This window comes from Salvelinus alpinus, chromosome 3, assembly GCF_045679555.1.
Source record: "Salvelinus alpinus chromosome 3, SLU_Salpinus.1, whole genome shotgun sequence".
In the NCBI taxonomy this organism is placed as follows: domain Eukaryota; kingdom Metazoa; phylum Chordata; class Actinopteri; order Salmoniformes; family Salmonidae; genus Salvelinus; species Salvelinus alpinus.
The window spans coordinates 56,694,987-56,719,863 of NC_092088.1; the positions used below are offsets into that span (position 1 = coordinate 56,694,987).

The window sequence follows — 24,877 nt, forward strand, 5'->3', positions numbered from 1 at the left end:
GCCATACTTATCCATAAGAATGTTCCATTCATAATTGACAAAAACATATCTGATCCGGAGGGGAGTTTTATTTTGATAACTGGGTCACTGTATGGGCAACCAATTACTCTCTTAAACATATACGCCCCTAACACAGATACTCCTGCTTTTATGTCGAAAATGATAACCCTGTTCAATGAGCATTGTGTTTCCTTTGGAGTGTTGGCCGGAGATTTTAATTGTACCCTGAACCCAACCCTAGACAAATCATCTCAAGTCCCCACCACAAATCCTAGATCTGCAAAGATGTTGAACTCTCTTACTAAAGAGATGGGACTGATAGATATCTGGAGAGAGACTAATAGCTCATCTATGGACTATACATACTACTCTAATGTCCATAACACCTACTCCCGTATAGATTACATTTTTATCCCAAAGAGTTTCATAAATTCAGCCACGTGTAGAATCGGACCCATAGCGCTTTCGGATCACGCCTTTGTCCACCTCCGCTTTGACCTCTGCAAAAACATCCCGAGGTCAAAGAGCTGGAAATTCAACACCTCCATGCTATCAAACGAAGCATTCCATACATTGGTAACTACATGGATAGACAACTACACACAAGACAACAAAGATTCTCCTGTTTCTCCGGCCACAATGTGGGACGCTGCTAAAGCCACACTAAGAGGTCATCTAATTGCATATGCTTCCTCTAAGAAAAAAGCAATGGAAGCACACAGGCTAGATCTGGAGAGGGAGCTGGAACGCTGTGAAAAAGTACATAAACAATCCACAGACAGCACCTCCTGGAGTCAACTTAAAGCAGCCAAAGCCAAACTGAATTTGGACTATACTCGGGAGATTAAAAAAAAAGTTTTCTTTACTAAACAGAAATACCATGAGTATAGCAATAGGCCTAGTAGATTGCTTGCTTATCAATTAAAAAAAGAGCAGTCAGAGCGTACAATTGTGGCTATCCGAACAGCAGAGGACGAGGTCACATATGACCCAAAAAAGATCAATTTAACTTTTCATGATTTCTACTGCAAACTATATACCTCTGAGAGAAAACACACGGAAGCAGAACTCCACTCCTTCCTAGAGGGAATCTCGCTACCTAAACTATCAGAGACTGACCAAGAAGATCTCAACTCCCCCTTCACTCCTGAGGAGATCCTGGAGGCAATTACCTCCATGCCACCTAACAAGTCCCCAGGCCCAGATGGATTCCCCAGAGAGTTCTACAAAGCTTTTTGGCCCCAGCTTAGCCCTATTTTCATGCCAATGCTGGAGGATTTTTGCAAAAACGGAGTTCTCCCAGACTCAATGCGCACAGCTCGCATTACAGTGTTGCTCAAAAAAGACAAGGACCCCCTATCCTGCTCCTCCTTCCGGCCCATAAGCTTGTTGGATTTCGACTACAAAATAATTACCAAATTGCTGGCCAAAAGACTAAACACTCTTCTTCCCAAAATAATAAAAGCGGACCAAACTGGATTTATTAGAGACAGATACTCTTCTGATAACATTCGCCGTCTTTTTGATATTATTGATCAAGTAAACGCACAGAAGACCCCTGTCCTGCTGGCTTCACTGGATGCTGAGAAGGCGTTCGACAGGATGGAGTGGAGCTTTTTGTTCTCAGTCTTAGAAAAGTTCAATATGGGCCCAAACTTTATTAAATGGATCAAATCACTATACTCTCATCCAAATGCCATGGTGACTACTAACGGACTGAACTCTGACAGATTCCCTTTGGGACGGGGCACAAGACAAGGGTGCTCGCTATCCCCCCTGCTCTACTTGTTGGGGGCGGAGCCTCTGGCAGAGTTGATAAGGAGCAATCCAAGTATTACAGGTGTTCCTGCAGGCGGCCTGCAGCACAAGATTTCGCTTTACGCGGATGATGTCTTGCTCTACATATCCAACCCTGAGAAATCCCTTCCTCCCATTTTAGACACAATTGCTCAGTATGGCACGTTTTCAGGTTATAAGATCAATTTTAACAAATCCACTGTCTGCCCTCTCAATATTACACTCACCAGTTCTATGAAGACACTATGCCCATTCCAATGGAAGACACAGGGGTTTCAATACCTTGGGATATTCATAACACCAGATCTGAATAGGCTTTTCAAGGAGAATTATCTTCCACTCCTGGATCGAATCAAAAACAACCTCCAAACCTGGATCTCCCTCCCAATTAGCTTAGTAGGAAGAATTAATGTAATCCGTATGAACATCCTCCCTAGACTGAACTATTTATTTCAGATGCTCCCATGCTATCTCCCAGCTTCCTTTTTCAAAACAATTAACCAAAGCATCACCAAATTTATATGGGGCAATAAAAAACCTAGGATCAAGCTCTCCACTCTATCGAAACCTGAATCTAAGGGCGGTCTTGCCCTTCCCTCCCTTCAATTGTACTACTGGTCTGCCCAAATCCGCAACATGCTAACATGGATCACAAACAGACAAGAGTCAACGTGGATCCAGATAGAAGCCCAATCCTGTGGTTCATTGCCACTAAGCTCAACTATATTCATTAATAACTTTAGTGAAGTGGGCAACATAGCCAAAACATTTGTGATTTACAGCACCCTACTAGCGTGGAGGGACTGTAAGAAATACCTGGGCATCTCCTCCCAAATATGCTCTCACTCGCCTATAGTAGGCAACCCAGACTTGCCAAAAGCCCTGAGGGATGCCAACTTTAATCTTTGGCATACTCTAGGAATCAGGACCTTTTCAGACCTATTTCATCAGAAGACCACTATACTGAAATCCTTTCAAGAGCTCTGCAGTGAATTCAATGTGCCAAGATCCCATTTTTTTTAAATATCTTCAAATTAGACATGTCATCTCCTCATTTACTTCCAAGAGGAGGTTTAGAACTCAGTTGAACGAAGTTGAAACCCTTCTTGTCACAGCACAATCCATTAAAGGCAAAATATCCTATATCTATAGACTCCTTTCTGAGAAAGGAGGCTCCTCCTTTACTCCTTTGAAAATAATCTGGGAAAAGGACCTTGGTCTGACTATCAGTGATGAGTTATGGGCGGAGGTTTGCGACAGGGTATACTGCTCCTCTACTAATGTAAAAATGAAAGAATCGAATTACAAATTTTTGTACAAATTTTATTACACTCCCTTGAGACTCCATAAAATGAAAACAGACATTTCTCCTAACTGTAAAAGATGTACCTCTGAAAGTGGAACCTATATGCATGTATTTTGGAGCTGTAGAGAGATTGCCAGATTTTGGCAATCTATACATACTGCTGCACAGAAAATACTAGATGTACAGTTTGATATGACCCCGTGTCTCTATCTTCTTAATGCCCAGCAGGACTTTGTTCTTGATCCTGACAGAGAAAATTTGCTCATGACCATTACATACTTTGCTAAGAAATGTATCCTTCTATTGTGGGCCTCTAGTACCTCTCCTACATTTAAAATGTGGATTGACCAGATTGTTGACTTTCTCCCTCTTGAAAAGCTCACTTATGACCTCCACAAGAGACAGTCCAAGTTTGATAGACTCTGGTCTCCACTACTCCACTATATCTCAAATTGGACAGAGTGAATGGGGGGATCGGGGAGGTGAGCAGATGCGTGTTGTGTAAGGTGCTGTAAAATCTAAAAACTAATCATTGGCTCGTCATCTCAGCTAAGGCTGGAAATAGCAAATAAGAACCTTGATAGTGCTGCTGCAAGTTCTACATTTTAAATTTTGTTATAATTATTATTTGTGTGTATGTGTGTATGTATGTATATGTAGGTATGTATATATGTATATATATATATATATAACCTTTTTTTTTAATTTTTTTATTATTATTATTATTATTATTTTTTATTTTATTTTTTTAAGTCTGTCACATCTGTGAATGTGGAATGTGTTTGGTTGGTTGTTTGAAAACTTAATAAAACTTTAAATTGAAAAAAAAAAGAAATGGCTCCAAAATAGCGAAAGTAATTACAGATAGCAACGTGAAATACAGAAATACTCATCATCAACTTTGATGAAAAATACATGTTTAACATATAATTAAAGATACACTGGTTCTTAATGCAACCGCTGTGTTAGATTTAAAAAAATAACTTTAGTAAAAAGCACAGCATGCAATAATCTGAGACAGCGCTCAGCCATTCTCCGCCATGTTGGAGTCAACAAAAATACGAAGTAACATCATAAATATTCCCTTACCTTTGATGAACTTTCATCAGAATGCAGTGCCAGGAATCCTAGTTCCACAATAAATCGTTGTTTAGTTTTATAATGTCCATTACTTCTGTCGAATTAGCAACTTTGGCTAGCATGTGTCATTCACGTGTCCAGAGAACTTTGCGCGAATGAACGAAAACTTCAAAAAGTGATATTACATATCGAATAAACTGGTCAAACTCAGTTGAGAATCAATCTTCAGGATGTCTTTCTCATATATATCCAATAACGTCCCAAACGGAGCATTTCTTCATGTCTATCCAACGCAGTGCAGACAAGACATCACATTCCCTCTGCGCGTGGCCAAGAACTGGAAATCTGCCTGACCACGCACTCCAAAGGCTCTCATCCGGTCCCACATGAAGTTATATGCTTCATTCCACGTTCTACTGCCTGTTGACATCTAGTGGAAGGCGTATGAAGTGCATACAGATCCATAAATATAGTAGAATTGAATAGGCGATGCCTTTCATAGCGACCCATTTCAGAATTTTCACTTCCTGTTTGGAACTTTGCCTGCCATATGAGTTCTGTTTTACTCACAGATATAATTCAAACAGTTTTAGAAACTTCAGAGTGTTTTCTATCCAATAGTAATAATAATATGCATATCATATGATCTAGGACAGAGTACGAGGCCGTTTAATTTGGGCACAAATTCATCCAAAAGTGAAAATGTCGCCCCCTAGTTCTGACACCGCTGTGTCAGATTTCAAAAACGCTTTACGGCGAAAGCACACCTTGCGATTATGTTTGGGAAGCGCCAAGTTACAGAAAAACAATCAGCCATTTTCCAAAGAAGGAGAGGTGTCACAAAAGTCAGAAATAGCATTATAAATATACACTTACCTTTGATGATCTTCATTAGAATGCACTCTCAGGAATCCCAGTTCCACAATAAATGTTTGTTTTGTTCGATAAAGTCCATCATTTATGTCCAAATACCTCCTTTTTGTTTGCGCGTTTAGTACACAAATCCAAAGTTCAGACGAAAAGTCATGTTACAGTTCGTAGAAACATGTCAAACGAAGTATAGAATCAATCATTAGGATGTTTTTATCATAAATCTTCAATAATGTTTAAACCGGAGAATTCCTTTGTCTTTAGAAATGCAATGGAACGCAGCTAACTCTCACGGGAGTGCGCGAGACTGAGCTCATGGCACTCACACCTGGTTGAAACAGCTCTCATTCCCTCCTCCTTCACAGTAGAAGCCTCAAACAAGGTTCTAAAAACTGTTGACATCTAGTGGAAGCCTTAGGAAGTGCAATATGACCCCATAGACACTGTATATTCGATAGGCAATGACTTGAAAAACTACAAACCACTGATTTCCCACTTCCTGGTTGGATTTTTCTCTCTCAGGTTTTTGCCTGCCATATGAGTCCTGTTATACTCAGAGACATCATTCAAACAGTTTTAGAAACTTCAGAGTGTTTTCTATCCAAATCTAATTATATGCATATTCTAGCTTTTGAGCCTGAGTAGCAGGCAGTTTACTCTGGGCACCTTATTATCCAAGCTACTCAATACTGCCCCCCAGTCCCAAAGAAGTTAAGCAGGTTAACATTCACAAGGCCGCAGGGCGGATTACGGATTACCAGGACAAGTACTCAGAGCATGCTTTGAGGCAGCCCCCCGCACCTCTCTGATTCAGAGGGGTTGAGTTAAATGCGGAAAACACATTTCAGTTGAAGGCATTCAGTATTACAACTGACTAGGTATGCCCTTTCCCTTTCTCTTTCCAGCTGGTAAGTGTCTTCACTGACATGTTTAATCTCTCCCTGACCCAGTCTGTAATGCCCGCCAAGGAAACCTGTCTAAATGACTATCACCCTGTAGCACTAACATCTGTAACCATGAAATGCTTTGAAAGGCTGGTCATGGCTTACATCAACACCATCATCCCATACACCCTGGACCCACTCCAATTCGCATACCGCACCAACAGATCCACAGATGATGCTATCTCTATTGCACTCCACACTGCCCCTTCCCACCTGGACATGAGGAACACCTATGTGAGAATGCTGTTCATTGACTACAGCGCAGCACTCAACACCATAGTGCCCTCAAAGTTCACCATGAAGCTAAGGACCCTGGGACTGAACACCTCCCTCTGCAACTGGATCCTGGACTTCCTTATGGGCTGCCCCCAGGTGGTAAGGGTAGGCAACAACACATCCGCCATACTGACCCTCAATACGGGGGCCCCTCAGGGGTACGTACTTAGTCCCCTCCTGTACTCTCTCCCCATTCACATCAACGGGGCTGTAGTGGAGCGGGTCGAGAGCTTCAAGTTCCTCAGTGACCACATCACTAAGGATCTAACATGGTCCACACACACCAAAAAAGTCATGAAGAGGGCAAGACAATGCCTCTTCCCCCTCAGGAGGCTGAAATGATTTGGCATGGGCACTCAGATCCTCAAAAAGTTCTAAAGCTGTACCATTGAGAGCATCTTCACTGGTTGGCAACTGCTTGGCATCTGACCGCAAGGCGCTACAGAGGGTAGTGCATACAGCCCAGCACATCACTGGGGCTGAGCTCCCTGCCATCCAGGACCTCTATACCAGGCGGTGTTTGAGGAAGGCTCGACAAATTGTCAAAGACTCCAGCAACCCGTCATAGACAGTTCTCTCTGCTACCTCACGGCAAGTGGCACCGATACACCAAGTCTGGAACCAAAAGGACCCTGAACAGCTTCTACCTCCAAGCCATACGACTGTTGAATAGTTATACCCGGACTATCTGCATTTACTTTTTTCTCTCATCACATATCCTGCTGCTACTGTTTATTCTTTGTCACTTTAATCCTAGTTATATGTACATACAGTATCTGCCTCAATTACCTGGTACTCCTGCACATCAATTCGGTACTGGTACCCCTTGTATATAGCCAAGTAATCGTTACTCATTGTGTATTTATTATTATTTTTATTATTATGTGTTTTACTTTTCTATTACTTCTTGATTTTCTTTCTCTCTGCATTGTTGGGAAGGACCTGTAAGTAAGCATTTCACTGTTAGTCTACACCAGGTGTTTACGACGCATGTGACAAATACCATTTTATTTAATTTGACACACCCTACTACTGATCACTAAAGCATCATTATTCATATATTAGAAAATACCAAATAGGAGAATGTTCTGAATTCTCTAGGGCATAAGGGGGACGGTGGTTCTGGCTAAATCCACATAATGGGCTACATGCATTTGGGTCGAGGAAATACCATTGGTTAAGCCACTTCTCTCATTAACAAAATATCTCATCTGAATATTTGTCAGAGAAAAAAATAACCATCTGTCACGATCGTCATAATAACTGGACCAAAGCGCAGCATGATCTGGGTTCCACATATTTATTGCTATGTGAACCTCAAAGCAAAACAAAACAATAAACGAACAAAACGAAACGTGAAGCTACAAATATGCTCACAGGCAACTATACATAGTCAAGATCCCACAAAGCACAATGGGGAAATGGCTGCCTAAATATGATCCCCAATCAGAGACAACGATAAACAGCTGCCTCTGATTGGGAACCATACCAGGCCAACATAAATCATTAATCACCTAGATAACCCACCCTAGTCACTGTTGCCCCAACCAACATAGAGAATAAACAGCTCTCTATGGTCAGGGCGTGACACCATCTTCTCTTTGAATTTCTTCCCAGTGTTTACCATTTAATACACTAATGTTATTGCAATGGAATCTACTCTCAGCCTGGTATCTATTCATAGCCTGAGGGGAGGCATTCTGAACAGAGAAACTAGTAGCAGGAAGACAGTTCTAAGAACCAAAAGAAACATTACTACATCTCTGCCTTAATCTTCAAAATCTGTGATCTACGATGAAAAGAGCCGTCCCTCTCCTCCTCCGCCCGTTGACGTATTGTCTAAACTCAGTGTCACGTCTTATTAACACCTGTTTACTGTCTGAGAAGGTTCGCAAAACAAGACACAAACAAGGCCCACGATACAGCAGACGCTCTCATCGCCGTGACAAGCCCCTGCCACACTGGCATCGCCTGGCTGGGATCGTCGCCCACGGGCTCTGGCACGCTCCCTCTCACACCTGTCAACGCTGAGCTGGGGGAAACACACAGCGCAACACACACACACACTGCGCAGCAACATCAGCTTGTGGTGGTGTTCACTGAGTGGTTCTGCTGAGTTTGCCAGTGTACGGGAAGAGACGTTGGGACTTATTATAGTTGAAAGAACAGAGCAGACATAACACAAACATGTCTAGGGCTGTGATGAGGCGTCACAATCATCTTTTCAATCTGTCTTTCATTTGCCGCTCAGCCACAGTTGGCCATTACGACGCATTCAAGCGCTGTTGTGGAGCGATATGCTGGGCTGACTGGAGTGGTACAGCTGTGTGAGTCACTTTGAATCAAACTGGCAGTTTGATCTGGCTAAGGTTCTGCTTGTAAAGTTAATAATTTGCTGTGCTTTAAGGGCTCAAGTTATGAATCAGATGGATACATTCTACAGATTCAGCCTCCAAAGGGTGTTAAGTCCAACACTGGTACCTGGTTTATAGTAGGCCTACTGCTCTGAATCAAAATTCAAGGAGCAGAATGAATCTGAGCTGTAACACTCATGTGAATCAGAGACAGACGTCAAGCACTTCTCTGATTCAGTCACATAGTAAAGCTCTCAATCAGACAAGAAGTATGAGTCTTACAGTCAGGATGTCAGTGGGTAGTGTAATTAATGTGTGGAGCGCCAGTGAATCAGTCTCAGTAAAAAAGGTTACTATAGCAGCTGACTCTCTTCCCTCAAGGTTCCTATTCAGAGTTAAACAGGCTGCTGCTGCCTACTGAATCAGTCAGCAGCAGGAGAAACTGACTCAACAGTCTACTAAGTGAGTGAGTAGGCACCACAACGCTACATTACACAACACTTCTCAACTCTCTCATCCAACTCTTCATGTAAGCCTGAAGTGTACATGGCACCTTTTGGGGGCTCTAACATCACAAGAAAACTCGGGACAAAACGTCCATCCACCCAGTCTCCCCTAGTGGCCCAGCTCTTGGCTCAGAAAGCTGGGGTCTTGTTGTGGTCGACACCCAAGTCAGAGCACCAGAGCGCTGTCTCGGTAGACGGATTCATTAGCCACTGCAGATAGATATAAAAAAAGAACGTGTCTACCCGGCCACAAAGGCTGCTGCAAATTTCCATTGTAATCAGAGCTGGGGGGACAAAGAGGCTATTCTGCAGCCCCTCTCCTCCACAGACAGCAAATTAATCATCTCTCTAATGCTTCATGAAAGCCAAACTTTTTAGATTCTTAATTCGAGAGGTGGAGTATATCTTTCATTTTTCCACCCTCACTATTAACGGGTATGATTAATGTGTTTTCTGAGACCTCCGATGTGCTTCAGTGTGGGCTGAGGAGGAGAGAGAGGCTCCCATGCTCCAGAACGGTAGAAAGGCCATTATTCCAGAATGTTTGCTCCAAATTCACTATTGATTTTTACTTCTTTCAGAACGCAGAGATATTGATTACAAGCTGAGGGGAAACAAATAAACACCTATCATTAAGAAATAAGAAAAAGTCTTAATAGAAAAGAATAGATATCCTGATGAGGAAAGAATTGGCTGTCTGGTTAGCTCATGCGTAGTCATACACCTGTACCGGTAAACACAACACAGCCCCAAAACATGTGTAAACTATCGCTACATTTGTTTATTACTCTCATGAGTTTGCTGATTATATGCTGCACAGGCATCGCAAGGTGGAAACAAAATGACTACATGCCAAGTCATGTAGAAATGCAGCCCCATAAACTGCATATTTGTCCTCACTTGAGAGGGTTCTTTCCTAAAAACGGTTAATTTATTCGGTCCAACAAATGTATACCATAGCCGTCGAGGGTTTTCTAATAGTCTCATGGGCGATACCCTAAAAAGCAATTCAGCGTAAACACAAAAGAGCCACACTAAACTCACTGTCGATGGAGGGGATAAGAATGGATGGAGAAAGCCCCCCCCAAAAAATGTACTCACTTGACACTCTCTCTCTTTCTCGCACACTCACAGTTAGTTCTTGGTGATCACACCAACAGCAATAACTTTTTGTCTTCTTTTGCACGCTTTGTACAAAATAATAAAATGCAGTACAACAGGATCTTTCTAAGCTCTTTATTAGCTAGCTATAACTGGCATGTTCATGTGTCTCCGGCCATGATCAACTGAAGTAATGACCCCACGACCTGAGTGGTCTTAACCAATCATAGCGCAGTATGATACGACGGTATAATGCAACCAATTACAATTCAGTATGTTGACACATATGAATATTACATCCACCTTCATTAAAAAAGAAATACAATTCTACATATTTTTAAGCGTTTCTTTTGAATACATGCTCTGTAGTTTGAACTCAAGGTAAGTAACCATTTATACTGCATACTGCATCAACATAACAGACTCTGAAACAATGATTCAACATACTGTTACTTTTAGAACAAAGGTTTCTCAGCAACTCAGCAACTTTTCACTGTAGCAATAACATCTGAACGTCAGTGTGTTGTTCTTTTGTGTTCAATAGCTGACGATGAATGTGGCGGTACACCGCTCCTTCTGCGGTGCGTACGTGATATGAACGTTCAGTGTCAACTCGCTGAATGACGACTGCTGGTTTCCAGTAGCCATGCTCCTGGATTCTAACTGACTCTGTGTCGTTCAGTGGTGCCAGTGGTCTAGCTGACCTGACGTAGTATCGTTTTTGTTGTTGTTGTCTCTGTGCACGTTTTCCATGCATTTCCTTGTAGCTGACGACCTCTGGTCGCAGCTGCTGGTTGGTGCTGGGAAGGGTTGAGCGAAGTCTGCGGCTCATCAACAGCTGGGCTGGTGATTTGAAGTTGTCAACTGGAGTATTGCGGTATTCAAGAAAACGGATGTAGGGGTCTCTCTTGCCTGCTTTTTCTTTGTCCATGAGTGTCTGCACAGATTTTTCAGCAAGGCCATTACTTTGAAGGTAATGTGGGCTTGTGGTGACATGTGTAAACTCCAATGCTTTTGTGAAGGATTCAAACTCCTTTGATTTGTAACAGGGGCCATTGTCAGATATTAAAGTCTCTACAATGCCATGGCTGGCAAAGGCTGCTTTCAGCTTGTGTATCACAGCTGCAGATGTGGTGCTGTGAAGCTTGTTGAGATCGAAGTATCTGCTGTAGTAGTCCACTGTTATGATGTAGTCCTCGTTGTTCCAGGTGAACAGATCGGTTGCCACGCCCTGCCAGGGTTGGTCTGGGATACAGTGAGGTAACATTGGTTCTTTGGTGTTTGAGGGGCTTCGTTCAAGACCGGTGGGGCATTTACCAACAATGTCCTCTTTTTGTTTGCACATTCGGGGCCAAAACAAAATGTCCAATGCACTTTTCTATGCCCATGTGTCCAGCAGGGATCTTGGTCAAAATCGTGTCTCTGAGACTGGTAAGAATGATGATTTTCTCTCCTTTGAAAATTATTGCGTTGATCTGTGATAGTTCATCACAATGGTTCCAGAACTATGAGATGCTCGGAGGGCATTTTCTCCTCTCCTCAGGCCATCCATCCTGTATGACTTTCCTCAGCTATGTGAGTTGTGTATTTTTCTGTTTCTGCTTGGATCTCCTTCAGTTTTGTGTCATGAACTGGTAAGTTGCTGTCTGCGACAGAGATGTCTTTGCCTGGACGGTGAGTGATTGTGAAGTTGTATTTTTGTAGGAAGGATCCTTCTCTGTAGCATTGGTGGGGCTGCGGCTAGCGGTTTCCTCATGATTGACTCAAGGGGCTTGTGGTCGGATTCCTCTATGACTTGTGGTCCATAGACTTACTGATGGAAACACTTACATCTAAACAGAATGGCGTACAGCTCCTTTTTGATTTGAGCATAGTTGATTTCACAAGTCTGTCAGAGATTTGGAAGTGTAGCCTATGGGCTTTCCTTCTTGCAGTAGCACTGCACCTAGTCCATACTTCGACCCATCAACTTGGAGTCTGAGCTATTTGTTGGGGTCGTAGTAGGCAATGATTGGTCCTGGTTATCTCGTTATCAAGAATTTCACTTTCTGGAAAGCAATGTCGTGTTGCTTGTCCCAGAGGAACTCACTGGACTGCTTTAGCGGCTGACACAGGAGGGCATTAGCATTGGAGATGCTGGGTGCGACCTTGGCTAAGTAGTTGCCCATGCCAAGCACTGTTTCCAGCTTCTTTAGTGGCTCCATTTCCTTCATGGCTGAGATCTTCTGTGGAACTGTCTTGATTCCATTCGCTGTGAGAAGATGTCCGAAGTAGCTGACCTCTCTAGCTCCGACTGTACTGTTCGAGGTAGAGCCAGACTCATCTCTCGCGGGACATTTGCAGCATTGCACGGAGGTTTCTGTCGTGTTCCTCTTTGGTTCGACCATAGACAAGGATGTCATCCACAATTTCCACAACTCCGTCGAGGCCTTCGTACACCTCGTCGATCTTTCGCTGAAACTCAGTTTGGGCTGAGATAATCCCAAAAGACAGGCGACGAAACCTATAGCGTCCAAACGGTGTGTTGAACGTTGTGAGCTTAAATGACTCTTCTGTGAGCTTGATTGCCCAGTAGCCTGATCTGGCGTCCATGACGTTGAAGTAGCGTGCTCCCACTAGCTTGTGTGTGATGCTATCTAGCGTCGGTAAGGGGTAATGGGGGCGTTTGATAGACTTGTTCAAGTCTCTTGTGTCGAGACGTACTCTGAGCTTGCCTGTGCGTGGTTTCTCCACCACCACTAATGTGTTTACCCAATCTGTTGGTTCTGTAACCTTATGACGATATCAGATTGCTCCGTGCTCTCCAACTCTTTCTTCAGACAGGAGCGGAGAGCAAGGGGAATCTTTCTATGTAGGTAGACCCCAGGGGTTGCGTCTGGGTCAAAGTGAATGGTACATTCTCCTGGGAATAGTCCTATTCCTGTAAAAACATCAGCACCGCAGGTGTCACTTTCAGTGTCACTTTCCTTGTATTTTCATTTGAAAGTTTGCATGTGCCTTTTACTGGGAGCTGTTCACCACCATAACCAGTCAGTCTGCGCATGGTGGGCTGTAGCTCGCACTCAGATGTCAAGCTGCGGTACTTATTCAGAGGAATAATGTTTACTTGTGCACCAGTGTCTAGTTTGAACTTTAGCTCTGTGCCTTGTGCTCCTATCTCAATGTCAGCAAAGGTGTGCTCTGTCTCTGATATAACTTTTCTGTGTCACTGAATCAATACAGTCAGCATCTTCACTCACTGTGTGTACTGTTTTCCCACGGTAAGCTCTGCACACTTTAGCAAAGTGATTCCATTTTCAACTGTTAGTACATTGTTAGCCTTTAGCTGGGCCATTCTTTGTGCGCCATGCATTTTTTATCCACAATATCCACATTTTGGGGCGTTTTGAGTCTGTGTCCCTCTGAGTTCTGTCTCTAACCGTTCTGAAGCGAGCTCTCTGGGCACCGGAGGTGTGCTTTGATGTCTGCCTGACTGCGTGCACTGCTTGTTCACGTGATGCGCTCATGCTGCCGCCCAAAATGGTTTTCATCTGAACCTGTGCTAGCTCGTGAGATCTGGCTATGTTGATAGCTTTGTCCAGCGTTAGCTCAGACCCAACATTCAAAAGTTTCTCTCTCACTCGCGGTCAGCGTATTCCAAATACAATACGGTCCCTGACCATCTCATCCTTGTTTTCATAATCACAAGCAGACGCAGCTCAGTCACAAACTGTTCAAACAATTTGCTAGCTTCCTGTACTTTCTAATGGAATTTGTACATAGCAAAAATCGTATTGGTCTTTGGCAAAACATATGCTTCAAAACAATCGTAGTATGTTTTCAGTACATTTGATTCAGCCTCGGTAAGTTTCCATGTGTTGTAATGTCTCTCCTTTTTTCACCGATCCACAGGAGCAGGTAGTTGCACTTTTCCTCTTCTCCTCTTTCCCTCAGAGGACACGTGAACATTAGCTCCACATGCAATTTGAACTTACGCCATGCATCGGGTAAGTTTGTAGACCCCCAGTCCATTCGAGGTGAAGGAACAGTAAAATCCATCATTTAATGCTTTTACTCTGACACCATGTCTTACTTTGCACACTTTGTACAAAAAAATAAATTTCAGTACGACAGGATCTTTCTAAACTAAGCTCTCTACTAGCTAGTTATAACTGCCATGTTCATGTACAGTTGAAGTCGGAAGTTTACATACACCTTAGCCAAATACATTTAAACTCCGTTTTTCACAATTCATGACATTTAATCCGAGTAAAAATTCCCTGTTTTAGGTCACTTAGGATCAGCACTTTATTTTAAGAATGTGAAATGTCAGAATAATAGTAGAGATGTATTTCAGCTTTTATTTCTTTCATCACATTCCCAGTGGGTCAGAAGTTTACATACACTCAATTAGTATTTGGTTGCATTGCCTTTAAATTGTTTAACATGGGTAAAACTTTCCGGGTAGCCTTCCACAAGCTTCCCACAATAAGTTGGGTGAATTTTGGCCCATTCCTCCTGACAGAGCTGGTGTAACTGAGTCAGGACGTAGGCCTCCTTCCTCGCACATGCTTTTTCAGTTCTGCCCACAAATCTTCTACAGGATTGAGGTCAGGGCTTTGTGATGGCCACTCCAATACCTTGACTTATTGTCCTTAACTTCTACCGCCTCAGAAACCCGGATCCGGGAGCACCCCCCACCCCCCCACCAGTAAAAAAGCTGAATAGCATAGCTAGCATAGCGTCACAAGTAAATAGTAGCATCTAAATATCATTCAATCACAAGTCCAAGATACCAGATGAAAGATCCACTTCTTGTGAATCCAGCAATCATTTCTGATTTTTAAAATGTTTTACAGGGAAGACACAATATGTAAATCTATTAGCTAACCACGTTAGCAAAAGACAACATTTTTCTTTGTCCACCATTTTTTCTCTCCACCAGTAGCTATCACCAATTCGGCCAAATAAAGATATTGATAGCCACTAACCAAGAAAAGACCTCATCAGATGACAGTCTGATAACATATTTATTGTATAGGATAGTTTTTGTTAGAAAAATGTGCATATTTCAGGTAGAAATCATAGTTTACAATTGCACCCACCATCACAACTCGACTAGAATAAATACAGAGAGCAACGTGTATTACCAATTTACTCATCATAAAACATTTCATAAAAATAGACAAAGCATAGCAATGGAAAGACACAGATCTTGTGAATTCAGACAATATTTCAGATTTTCTAAGCGTTTTACAGCGAAAACACAATAAATCGTTATATTAGCATACCACATGTGCAAACGTTACCCCAGCATGAATTCAAGGCAACGGGAGCGATAGCGTTATGATCACCAAAATATATTAATTTTTTCACTAACCTTCTCAGAATTCTTCCGATGACACTCCTGTAACATCATATTACAACATACATATAGAGTTTGTTCGAAAATGTGCATATTTAGCCACAAAAAACCGTGGTTATACAATGAGAATAGTAGCAAAACTGGCCTGAAAATGTCGGGCCCCATCTTTGAGAGTGATCTAGTCTAATCGATAACTAATCATAAACTTGACTAAAAAATACAGGGTTGACAGGAATCGAAAGACAAATTAGTTCTTAATGCAATCGCTGACTTACATTTCTAAAATTATCCTTACTGTGCAATACCGGGTCCGCCAAAGCGAAGCTACACAAAACAAAATGGCGATATATGCGTTTAAAATTTTTCAACAGAACAGCGATTTATCATCATAAATAGTTCTTACTATGAGCTGTTCTTCCATCAGAATCTTGGGCAATGTATCCTTTCTCCGGTCTAATCGTCTTTTGGTCGAAAGATGTCCTCTTGTCCCGTCGAAATGGCCAATAACGTTCGGTATGTACAGGAAACGTGCCCAGCTCATGGAAGGGCGTCACAAATAAATGCCTCAAAATCGCACTAAACGGATATAAATTGCTATAAAACGGTTTAAATTAACTACCTTATGATGTTTTTAACACCTATAACAAGTAAAAACATGACCGGCGATATATTACTGGCTAAACCAAGGCTTGGAAAGAGGTCGGTCCAACGTCCATCTTGCGTCGAGCGCAGGGTCCAAAGGAAAGCTATTTCCGGTCTTTGGTGTTTTATACAGGCCCTGATTGCGCAATCGACTCCATTCAAATTGTCACCACTTACTGACATCTAGAGGAAGGTGTAGGCAGTGTTTGTATCCTCATAGCATTCACAGGGACATTAAAACTGACCTGGGACCAGAGGCCAAGATTTCTGAAATCTCACTCCCTGTCAGGAAAAGTGCTGTAGATAGAGTTCTGTTCCACTCAGAGACATAATTCCAACGGTTATAGAAACTAGAGAGTGTTTTCTATCCAATAATAACAATAATATGCATATTGTACGAGCAAGAATTGACTACTAGGCAGTTTAATTTGGCAATGTCAAAAAAAAAAAAGTGCTAACAGCACCCCCTATTAAGCCAATTTTTCACAACTTTGAAAGTATGCTTGGGGTCATTGTCCATTTGGAAGACCCATTTGCGACCAAGCCTTAACTTCCTGACTGATGTCTTGAAATGTTGCTTCAATATATCCACATAATTTTCCTACCTTATGACGCCATCTATTTTGTGAAGTGCACCAGTCCCTCCTGCAGCAAAGCACCCCCACAACATGATGCTGCCACCCTAGTGCTTCACGGTTGGAATGGTGTTCTTTGGCTTGCAAGCATCCCCCTTTTTCCTCCAAACATAACGATGGTCATTATGGCCAAACAGTTCTATTTTTGTTTCATCAGACCAGAGGACATTTATCCAAAAAGTACGATCTTTGTCCCCATGTGCAGTTGCAAACCGTAGTCTGGCTTTTTTAATGGAGGTTTTGGAGCAGTGGATTTTTCCTTGCTGAGCGGCCTTTCAGGTTATGTCGACATAGGACTCGTTTTACTGTGGATATAGATACTTTTGTACCTGTTTCCTCCAGCATCTTCACAAGGTCCTTTGCTGTTGTTCTGGGATTGATGTGCACTTTTCACACCAAAGTACGTTCATCTCTAGGAGATGGAACGCGTTTCCTTCCTGAGCGGTATGATGGCTGCGTGGTCCCATGGTGTTTATACTTGCAAACTATTGTTTGAATAGATGAACGTGGTACCTTCAGGCGGTTGGAATTTGCTCCCAAGGATTAACCAGACTTTTCTGAGGTCTTGGCTGATTTCTTTGGATTTTCCCATGATGTCAAGAAAAGAGGCACTGAGTTTGAAGGTAGGCCTTGAAATACATCCACAGGAACACCTCCAATTGACTCAAATTATGTCAATTAGCCTATCAGAAGCTTCTAAAGCCATGACATAATTTTCAGAAATTTTCCAAGCTGTTTAAAAGCACAGTCAACTTAGTGTATGTAAACTTCTGACTGGAATTGTGATACAGTGAAATAATCTGACTGTGAACTATTGTTGGAAAACTTACTTGTGTCATGCACAAAGTAGACGTCCTAACCGCCTTGCCAAAACTATAGTTTGTTAACAAGAAATTTGTGGAGTGGTTGAAAAATGAGTTTTAATGACTCCAACCTAAGTGTATGTAAAGTTTTGACTTCAACTGTATCTCTTAATCTGTTTTCAGTAATCAATAGGGCATTGATAAGAGATTGCAAATCCAAGAAGGCTTGAATGAAAGTGTGTTTGTCTACCCTACTTCAGAGCATTGGCCTCAGCCTTTAAATCTCCTCACAAATGAGAGAATGACATTTAAGTCTGTGAAGTGTTATTCAAGCCAGCAATTGTGACAAGTCTTTCATGGCAAATGAAGACCAAGGGGACTCAATCAAATGGAGGACAATAAAGTTAATACAGTCCAAGTGATAAAGGAAAAATGATATGCCATGCATGCTCAATGAACAGTTTTTGACAAGCAGCCCTAGTGTCAAAAGGGACCTTTAATCTGATTATTCAACCAATGTGGTCTATTTGGATAACAGCACCACATAATCTGCATTACCAAAATCTCCCACGTTGTGTCTCAAAGGTTACATGAGTGACGCACTAGCACCACTTCCTGTGTTTACTGCTCTTCTTGAGAGCTCAGAACAGTTGACGTCAATCGTTATACCCACCATATCTGTCATAACCCTGCCTGCACGCATAGACCCATTAGTTCCACCTTGTTGACATGGCCCTGCTGTAAGCACACAACAGCAGCTAGCGCAAGCTAATGGACTGATTAATGCAGGACTTAGAAGCAATCAAACAATAACACCTGATCCACAGGACTATTGTGCTCCATCTGCTAATAGCAGGTCCACCGTAGGCTGATTGCATGTGATGACCGTAAAGGCAATAAAATGGAGATGGAGGTCTACTCAGGAACAGATTCATATGCATCAATGGTTGAACACATCAGGCTTACGCTGGATAGAGTGGCACTGAGTATCACTGAAAGATACAAAGAGACACACATATAACCATCCAAGTAGAGTTTGGCAATAATGTTGTACTGGATGAAATATCTTTGGCAATCAGTGGGTTAGGGTTAGGTGATATTAGGCATCCTGCAATGGGAAATCACTAGAACAGCTAAAGCAGTCATTTTGACTGATCATTAATTAATTAATTTTATTACTCTGATATTTTTAGTCATGCCCGCTCCATCCTTTAATTTTCCTAAATAGGTCTAAAAAACACACTGCCGTGGTTATAATCGTGATATCAAAAACAGAACTGGAGTTATAACCAGTTTTAGGAGAGCATGTCATTATTTGAATGCTTTTCCCACGTTGCCCCTCCTCCCGACAGTAGGTCATAATTATATAATCACCAACTGTGAATGAAGAACAAGGCGGGACATTCGATTGTATTGGCATATTCTGATTATAATCTCAAAATTGTATGTACCCTATATTAGTCCACCAAATCCAAGCAGTCTTATCAGTCTACCCTTGTCTATAGTGAGAGCGTGTGTAATTTACAGTGGCAAGAAGACCAAGACGAATGGATGCACATGCTGCATTAGCGCTGCTACAAGATTTGAATGAAAACTACTTAGATGGTGGGGAATAAAAAATAAATGAATCATGACATCTCTGATGATTATTCTTCTGATTCTGAGCCTCAGCCTGAACATACACCTCCGAGGCCTAAGCACAAAAAAGTCAGAACGGTATATACTGAGCAGGTGCCCACAACACCACCAAATGAAACGGTGGGGACTGTACTGTTTTGAAAAAAATCGGGCAGCAGGTGAGTGAGTGTCGGAGAATGTGGTGATGAGGCTTGTGGAACCTTACGCTGGCAAGTGGAGAAATGTCAGCGTGGACAATTTCTTCACTTCACTGTCATTGGCAAACAAGTTGCTAGCAAATAAAACAAGCCTAGTAGGCACCATGAACAAAGTGAGAAGTGAGCTCGCTCTGCGCAAAATAAGGCAATTGCACAGCCGTTGTCAACGGTGCTGAAGAAAGACAAGACAAAACTCACACTATACCAATGCAAGGCAAGATGGAACGTTTCTGTCATGAGCACCATGCATCCAACAGTTGCCAGCGGCTAAGACACAATATAGAGAAAACCAGATACTTTTACGCACTACAACCAAAGGTACTGTATGAATACGCATCGCCATTTATAGATACATTTATTAAATGCATTATGCTCTTCTGTAAAACACGTGTTATTTTTTCCTGTGGGAAAATAATCCTAATATTTTCTATTCTGTTCTTTTCCATAGGTTGGTGTGGATGTTTTGGATCAGATGGCACGACTGTACTCTGTAAAAGGAGGCACCCGCAGCTGGCACTTTGCTGTATTCTAAAACATGCTTGACCTGGCTGCTATCAACGCACACATGTTGCTGTATTCTAAAACATGCTTGACCTGGCTGCTATCAACGCACACATGTTGCTGACGGTGCATGGGTCTTTCTGGTTGGGGTCATTTCTTAAAAATAAAAATAGTTATACAAATAAGCTGTTACTGTGATCCAACACAGATGGTTTCTGTTTCATAGTTGTAACAAAGGCACTCCACAAACAAAATTAAGTCATTTTTTTGTTTTGACAGTGGCTTTCTAAAGTATTCACCCCTCTTGGCATTTTTCCTATTTTGTTGCCTTACAACCTGGAATTAAAATGGATTTTGGGGGGGTTGAATCATTTAATTTACAAAACATGCCTACCCCTTTGAAGATGCAAAATATTTTTTATTGTGAAACAAACAAGAAATAAGACTAAAAAATGAAACTTGAGCATGCATAACTATTCACCCCCCCAAAGTCAATACTTTGTAGAGCCACCTTGTGCAGCAATTACAGCTAGGGTATGTTTCTATAAGCTTGACACATCTAGCCACTGGGATTTTCGCCTATTCTTCAAGGCAAAACTGCTCCAGCTCCTTCAAGTTTGATGGGTTCTGCTGGTGTACAGCAATCTTTAAGTCACAGATTCTCAATTTGATTGAGATCTGGACTTTGACTAGGCCATTCCAAGACATTTAAATGTTTCCCCTTAAACCACTTGAGTTTTGCTTCAGCAGTATGCTTAGGGTCATTGTCCTGCTTGAAGGTGAACCTGTGTCCCAGTCTCAAATCTCTGGAAGACTGAAACAGGTTTCCCGCAAAAATGTCCCTGTATTTAGCGCCATCCATCATTCCTTCAATTCTGACTAGTTTCCCAGTCTCTGCTGATGAAAAACATTCCCACAGCATGATGCTGCCACCACCATGCTTCACTGTGGGGATGGTGTTCTCGGGGTGATGGGAGGTGTTGGGTTTGCGCCAGATATAGTACTTTCCTTGATGGCCAAAAAGCTCAATTTTAGTCTCATCTGACCAGAGTACCTTCTTCCATATGTTTGGGGAGTCTCCCACATGCCTTTTGGCGAACACCAAATCTGTTTGCTTATTTTTTTCTTTAAGCAATGGCTTTTTTCTGGCCACTCTTCCGTAACGCTCTCTGGAGTGTACTGCTAAAAGTGGACCTATGGCCAGATGTGGAGCTTTGCATCTCTTTCAGGGTTATCTTTGTTGCCTCTCTGATTAATGCCCTCCTTGCCTGGTCCATGAGTTTTGGTGGGCGGCCCTCTCTTGGTAGGTTTGTTGTGGTGCCATATTCTTTCCATTTTTTACAATGGATTTAATGGTGCTCCGTGGGATGTTCAAAGTTTTGGATATTTTTTTATAACCCAACCCTGATCTGTACTTCTCCACAACTTTGTCCCTGACCTGTTTGGAGAGCTCCTTGGTCTTCATGGTGCCACTTGCTTGGTGGTCCCCCTTGCTTAGTGGTGTTGCAGACTCTGGGGCCTTTCAGAACAGGTGTATATAGACTGAGATCATGTGACAGGTCATGTGACACTTAGATTGCACACAGGTGGACTTTATTTAACTAATTATGTGACGTCTGAAGGTAATTGGTTGCACCAGATCTTATTTAGGGGCTTCATAGCAAAGGGGGGTGAATGCATATGCACGCACCACTTTTCCGTTTTTTCTTTTTTTTGAATTTTTTTAACTAAGGAAAATGCTGTTTTGTTATTTGAAATGGGAAAAAATATATATTCTAATGTTACTTAACACCTTCATGAACACAACACAGTGACTATTTTAGGGCTAGCATATATGAAATATACAAATATACATATAAATATACATATACAATTACATTGCTAGAATTTTGCAGTCAGAAGGGGGGCCCCTCAAGTCCCAGGGGTTCTACTGTTTATAAGTTTATCAACAACGTCGTCCCCACAGTGACTGTACGTACATATCCGAACCGAAAGCCATGTATTACCAGCAACATCCACACTGAGCTAAAGGCTAGAGCTGCCGCTTTCAAGAGCTGGATACTAATCCGGACGCTTATAAGAAATCCAGCTACGCCCTCCAACAAACTATCAAACAGGGAAAGCGTCAATACAGGACTAAGATCGAATCCTACTGCACCGGCTCTGACACTCATCGGATGTTGCAGGGCTTGCAAACTATCATGGATTACAAAGGGCAACCCAGCCAGGAGTTGCCCAGTCTATGCTCGCTTCGAGGCAAGCAGCACTGAAACATGAATGAGAGCACCAGCTGTTCCAGACAACTGTGTGATCATGCTCCCGGTAGCCGATGCAATGCTTTGAAAGGCTGGTCATGGCTCACATCAACACCATCATCCATGACACCCTGGACACACTCCAATTCGCATACTACCTCAGCAGATCCAAAGATGATTCAATCTCTATTGCACATCACACTTTCCCACCTGGACAAGAGGAACACCTAGGTGAGAATGCTATTAATTGACTACAGCTCATTACTAAGCTAAGGACACTGGGATTAAACACTTCCCTCTCCAACTGGATCCTGGACTTCCAGATGGGCCACACCCAGGTGGTGAGAATAGGCAACAACACATCCGCCACGCTGACCTTAAACACAGGGGCCCCTCAGGGGTGTGTGCTTAGTCCCCTCCACAACTCCAACACCATCATTAAGTTTGCAGACAACATGACGTGGTAGGCCTGATCACTGACAACGATGAGATATCCTATAGGAAGGTGCCAGTGTGGTGCCAGTACAACAACTTCTCCCTCAACGTCAGCAAGACAAAGGAGCTGATCGTGGACTACAGGAAGAGAGCCAAGCATGCCCCCATTCACATCGAAGGGCATGTAGTGGAGCGGGTCGAGAGCTTCAAGTTCCTCAGTGTCCACATCACTAAGGACCTATCATGATCCAAACACACCAACACAGTCGTGAAGAGGGCACGACAATGTCCCTTCCCTCTCAGGTGGCTGAAAGATTTAGCATAGGCCCTCAGATCCCCCAAAGGTTCTACAGCTGCACCACTGAGAGCATCCTGACTGGCTGCATCACCGCTTGGTATGGCAACTCCTAGGCATCCGACCGCAAGGCGCTACAGAGGGTAGTGCGTACGGCCCAGTAAATCAATGGGGCCAAGTTCCCTGCCATCCAGGACCTCTATACCAGGCGGTGTCAGAGGAAGGCCCTACAAATTGTCAAAATAATCCAGCCACCCAAGTCATAGACTGTTCTCTCTGCTAACTCACGGCAAGCGGTACCGGAGTGCCAAGTCTGGGACCAAAAGGCTCCTGAACAGCTTCTACCCACAAGCCATAAGACTGCTGAACAGTTAATGAAATGGCTACCTGGACTATTTGCATTGACCCCCTTTTTTTTCACTGACTCTCTTGAATTGACTCTATACACACTCACTGGACTCTACCCACACACTCACACATACTACACTGACACTCCAACACACACATACACACACACTACATATGCTCACACACACAAAAAGCACACACACACACACAAAAAGCACACACACACACACACACACACACACACACACACACACACACACACACACACACACACACACACACACACACACACACACACACACACACACACACACACACACACACACACACACACACACACACACACTGCTGGTACTCTGTTTATTAACTATCATGATTGCCTAATCACTATTACCCCTACCCTACCTACATGTGATTACCTCAATCACCTCAACTACCTTGTTCCCCCAGCTAGTTGACTCTGTACCAGTACTCTTTGCATATAGCCTCGTTATTGTTATTTTATTGTGGTAGATATTTACTATTTTGTGCACATTTTCGTACTTTTTAACTCTGCATGGTTGGGAAAGTGCTCATAAGTAAGCATTTCATGGTAAAGTCTACACCTGTTGTATTCGGCGTATGTGACAAATACAATTTGATTTCATTTGACGTGTGAGTCAATGTCAACCTGCCCAGCCTCACTACACAATGACAGAGCCTATTGACTTTTCCTCTTTTCACAAAGACAGTGTCAATTACACAGCCATTAGCAGAATGACATGTTGTTGTCCTTGTGCTAATAGGTGATTCTGTATGACACTGGCTGCATTGTCAGAACAGTCCACATATTCCATTTTATCACTCTCTCTACATCCGCTAACAACGGAACAGCAGTACATCTGGTACCCAGCCCAGGCCGGCGGTGTGGCGGTGTAAATCAGATCTGTTCTGTCCTGTTCTCGCCTCAAACACAAAGCCAAGCGTTATGAAAATAATCTATCCAATGTTTCAGACTTAATGTGACCGTTTGATGGGTCAGCTAAATCGGAGACAGCCGGAGAAGAGACAGGCTAACCATTACACTCCGGAGGAGGAGTGAGGGAAGGGAGGGATATGTGAGGAAATGCAGAGGGTATGTGGGATGGATGGGTTGGCTCGTCTTACACGTCTCACTGATCCTCTCAGAGCCTCTCCCTGGCTGACTTGTAGGTTGACTGTAGAGGAGCTTGTAAAGCAGGGGTGAACAGTGTGCAGGTCCTCCAGAGAAGGCAGTGGACTGAAGGCGTTATTTTTGAACGTTTCATGTGAGCCCTTTATGGGGCATGGATCTGGGAGGCATTTTAGAGTAAAGGAGGAAACGTGTTTGAAATTCAGTACTGTGACAGGCTGGGGAAAAAATATCCAGATTTTCAGACCCAAAACATAGCATAATATAACACGGCAGGCTTACCACAGTTAGATGGAAGGCCTGTGAACTGGTGACTGAAATATTGAGGGAAATACTTAATTCCGTCCAGAAGGATAACACTAGGTACATTTAAAAGAAAAGATTCCACAACGGCCAAGAA

The 24,877-nt window shown here is 42.7% G+C and overlaps 1 protein-coding gene and 1 long non-coding RNA gene across 3 annotated transcripts in view; one reads left to right on the forward strand and one right to left on the reverse strand.

The window, feature by feature from the left end:
- LOC139570983 (attractin-like protein 1) overlaps window positions 1-24,877 on the reverse strand; it is a 352,370-nt gene that overhangs the window by 40,707 nt on the left and 286,786 nt on the right. The gene's annotated exons all lie outside the window — the stretch shown is intronic.
- Window positions 19,604-20,176, forward strand: LOC139569750 (uncharacterized). The gene is made up of 2 exons (XR_011673957.1): window positions 19,604-19,811; window positions 19,942-20,176. It is a non-coding gene; the product is annotated as an uncharacterized lncRNA (long non-coding RNA).